Here is a 5,003-nt window from a genome sequence, read left to right on the forward strand (position 1 = left end):
CAGGGTTGGAAAGTAAAGATCCCCAAATTGAAAAAATGTTCCCTCAACAAAAATTTCATGCCTAGACAAATTATTTTACCAAGTTCTAATGTTTGCTAGGACTGCTGTTCCAGGTTTTTCATTTTCTCAAAGTCCTTCAAAGTGATAATTAGCTTAAAATGAAGCAAATTCATTTTGAAAGTACTAATAATCCATGCAAGTCTGAAAAGTTTTTGCACTAGGAGTTACATTTTTTTTTTCAGGGCCAAACAATGATAGAATTTATTTGTAGTGTGTTTTGATGATGCATTGATCCAAGTGAACAGTACAAAGCTCTAAGATCTGCTACTCTAAAGATACCTGGGGACACACGACATGAAGTGGACTATGACAATGGTGTTATTCTTGAGAATGTTTTAAAAAACCAAGCACCTTGCCTTTTCTTTGTATCTTCAGTGCTTAAAACAAGGCCTGTTAGTGATTCAGCACTAAATAAATGCTCATTTGACTGATTGCCATGACATTGTTCATTTTACTTCACTTGAACTATAGAATCGAGAAGGAAATATTGAACACTATTTTTGTGGTATTGTGTAATTAATGTGGTGGGTTAGCTAGGTGGTGCAGTAGAGGGCCAGTCACAGAGTCAGGAAGGCCTGTGATCAAATCCAGCCTCATAGACACGTAATAGCTATGTGACCTTAGCAAGTTACACTTAACCTGCAACATTTTTTCCTGTTTACCTCAGTTTCTTCTCTTAAAATGAGCTTGGAAAGGAAATGACAAACTACTTCAGTATCTTTGCCAACAAAACTCCTCCCAAAAGGTCGCAAGGAGTTGGACATGACTGAAAAATAACTAAATGCCAATATATGAATACGGCATATATTCATGATTTTGTCAGATGAGTAAAGTCCTAATGTACGAACTATTTCCAAGAACCCAGATTGCAGCTCCTTTATGCCATGAGAGATTTCTTTGGGTGTTACCCAAGACCCAGATGTGTCTTAGTTATTTTTTCTGAGGATCACACAGATATTATTAGGGGCAAAATTTGAACCCATATTTTTCTTTACTTCAGTGGTACCATTCTATCCCTTAACTTTACTGCCTCTATCTGAACAAATGACTTTTGTAAAAAAGGATTTTAAATCTTCTAGAATATTTAGGAGTTTTTGCTTTATTTGAAAAAGTCTAGATTTCTTCAGACTGGTATACAGATAAACAAAAGTCATCAATCTTGTATCATTCTTTTCTTGTAAGCTCAGGACACTGAGAGATAAGGCAGGTAAATGCAGATATTGACTTGTCCCCCTTTCTTAGAATCTCAGGAACCCAAGAGTCTGGCATAGAGTAAAATACATTCAGCAATTATTGATTGAACTTCAAACTCAAAGTAGTTATCCCAAATTTTGGAAAGAGGAAACAAGCATTTTTATGTGCCTTGCTTATAAATCACATAATGCAGTTTTCCTCACATTTCCTTGTCTGTAAAATGAGCTGGAGAATAACTAGAAAACCACTCCACTTTCTTTACCAAGGAAATTCCAAATGAGGTCACAAAGAGTAGGACACAACTGAAAACAACTGAAAAACAAAATAACAAATGCCCTCTACTTACTAGACACAGTGTGGAATGTTTCCCAAATATTATCTTTTAATGTTATTTTTTGCTTTTTTCTCCCCTAGGTTGTCCTTCATTTCTGTGCATTTACATTTCTAATGTATTGTTTTTTCTTTTGTTCCTTTGTTTTCTTTGTTGAGGCTTGTCCTTGCAGATTAAAGTTTCCCTATTTTGCTCATTATTTTTGTTATGGAGGTCATTAATTTTTTTGTAATGATTCTTATTTTCCCCTTAAACCATTTAGAAACAACATTATGGTTTCCAGTTCTCAAATTCCACAAGGTTCTTTGTCTCACCAAGTATTGTAGCATTTTCCTTTATTTTGCAGAATATATTCATGAAAACCTGAATTCACTTACTAGATCTGGAAACCATATTTCCTTCTGCTGTTATGGTTTTTCCTCTTGACTCATCTTCAAAGTTCAAGTTCTTTGAGATGTCTTCCTGAAAACTTTCTTTCAAACTTTTTTCTCCTTTGTTTTTCATTTGTTTCTGAACTCCCTTCCTTCTGATAGTGATTTTCTTGGGGGGCAGACTATATATAATGGGACCCAGAAATAAAGAGAAAGGGAAATGGAGTGGGATGTAGAATATACAGAATTTCCAGGGCACGAAAGAAGGATTCCTCTAACCCAATCTGGTCAGAGAAGACATCCTAGATGACTACCAATAAACAGATAAAGATGGTATGCGTGTTCCACCCTTCTGAGATGTACATGTACCCTGATAGGCAATTTTGTCCACCTCAGGCCCTTCCTCAAAGTCACCTGGCCTTGGGGTCACATGCTTCTCCCTCATTGTTTTCTTTCATGTATCCAAATCTCCTGGTAAACCAATAAAATCTCCATCTTTTGTTACTGAAGGCAGGCAGTCTTCTACCTGCAAACATGCCTCCTGACCAAATCGCTAACAAATCTCTTTAAATTTATTGGGGTTCATTTGCAATTCCTTAGGTGTGGACTCCTCACAAATCAGGCCCGCTTTCTCACCCCCTAAAAGGACCTCAAATCATTTTAGCTTCCTCCCACATTGGACAATTCATGATTCATCATCCTGGACTTCTGCTCCAATGAACTTTTGTGTGCCTAAGCTGGGCTTAACTGTATGCTATGCTCTTTGCCAGGAGGCTTGGTAGAACACGACACTCTGGGTCTCTCTGTTCCAGCCACCTGGTTCATTCCCGTTCCTCAGTCCTTTGGCTCAGGAGTTCAGAATCTGTTTACTCAGGCACCAGCAGCAGTCCAGAGTTTTAGAGCCCTGGTGCCTTCAGATTGCAGCCCCTGCAGGGCTGTGGCCAAGCTGGATGTCAAAGCATGAGCCATTTCTTTCTGCAGCCCAGGAACTAGGGTCTTCCTGGTCCTGGAATGAGGGAGTGGGGACTAGGGTGTGGAAGTGGGATTTAAGTCTGTGTCATGTCCTTGGGTCTCCTGGGGTGTGGGAGATAGGGGAGAGGTGCTGAATTTAGACACTGAGCATCAGTTCTTGTTTTGTTGGGATCCTGTGTGTCATGGACCGTGAGAACAGTCAAAATAGTTTTATCTTAATATCCACTTTGGAGAGGTTTGTGACCTTGTGGAGACTGAGGACAACATTGAGTCCGCCATCTTGTTGCTCCTGTGACCAGTAAGTCCACAAGAACACTGGGAGCAAGATACTACTTTTTATCCTTCTTTTAGAGGTGGGGAAACCGAGGCAGTGGTTAAGTGTTTTGACTGGGTCCCAGAGCTACCAAATGTCTGAGATCACATTTGAATTTAGTTCTGCCAGCCTCAGTTCTTTGTCCAATGCACCACCTACTGGCATTTTTCACAATTAATGCTCATTGCAAAGCTGTTACCATTGTTGGAAAAGTATTCAATATTCATCGGGTGACACATAACTTTATACATGGATGAAAAAGTTGCAAAAATTTCTTATATTTATCAACCTTATAAAGATCCAGACCAAGGTGAATTCGAAGTATTGTACTTGGGACTTTTACCCACAGAAAGCACCTTTTACCAGTTCTTTTGTAAGCATTACAAAAGGGTTTCGAATAAATAGCAAAGTAAACTTTCAGTATTATGCTTACTTAGGTCTGCATATTTCAAGGATGAAGTCATTAACGTCATCAGTTTTTGGGAAAGGTCTTCTTCACAGTGTGTTGGGGAAGTCAGAAAAGATATGTGGCTGACAAAACATTTGGCAGTGACCTTTGTATTAATATTTATTTTGACATCCTCTTTTCTATGTAAATTCCTTGGCTTCATTGGAGGGAGTATAATGAAATGGAGCCTCTTATTGTGAAATGTAAATTTTAGTTAAGGAGGCAAAGGCAGTTCATATAGTCTAAAAAGAATTTTAATGTCTTGTTCCTTTTCCCCTCCTCTGTTATGTATTCACACCTAATAAAAGATTAGTTTGGGAAAATGTGAACAAGAAAACTTGAATTGCTAAGCAATAATATGCAAGGAAAACTAAATGTGTCTAATTTTAAATCTATGACTAGGAAGAGAGGCACCAGAATACAATGGAATCAGAGGATCTGGGTTCAAATTCAAGGTCTGGGTAAATCACTTAAGCTCTCTGCCTACATTTCTTCACTGGTAAAATAAGATGGTTATCCTTTCTAGCTCAAAATTATATGAATTCAGCCTTTCTTAATCTTCTTAATCTTCTTAAAGTTCAAGAATTTGAGTTCCTAAAGTTTGATTCTTCATGTGGGATGAATGCGAAGTTTTAACAACAAGAAGTTGTGAGTATTTGTAGGAAAAACTAAGGATGGGCAAGGGTATCCCTGGCAAATGAGAGTGATGCCTATTACTGGTGCTCTGCCAATAGTTTCTCAATAATTTTTATCATTAGTTACTATTTGATTTTAAAGGCTTACTTGGGTTGATATCTAACCCAGCTGCTACCACCCTGTCTTTTATCTCTGTAATTTTTATTGATGTGGCATCATGATAAAAAGGCTGATATGGAGCCAGAAGACCTGGCCTGAAGTCAATTCAGGCTGTGCAACTTTGTCGCCTATATGAATTCAAGAACCACTTAATCTCCCTGCTTTATTTCTCCATCATTAAAGTGACAGAGTTGAGCTAAATTTTGTTGGAAGTTTTTTTCCAGTCCTAGATCTGTGAAACTCTTTGTGGGTTCCCATAAAGACTGTCAGTTTTATAACTTGCACTGTCGGCATCTCTATGCCATTCCTCCATGTTTCCCTGTCACCAATCCCCCTCCACATTCTTCATCCTGGCAATCATAAGATTTAAGTGAAATTTAAATAAATACTTTATGAGAAAAAACTTGGGGGGTCTATGCCTTAAACTCAAAGGATAAAACACACATCCAATTCAACGGAAAATGCCTTGAGTTACCCCCCACACGCAATGAAGATCTATTCTTACAAAAGATTATGTAA

The sequence above is a fragment of the Gracilinanus agilis genome, chromosome 1, assembly GCF_016433145.1.
Source record: "Gracilinanus agilis isolate LMUSP501 chromosome 1, AgileGrace, whole genome shotgun sequence".
NCBI classification, from domain to species: Eukaryota; Metazoa; Chordata; class Mammalia; order Didelphimorphia; family Didelphidae; genus Gracilinanus; species Gracilinanus agilis.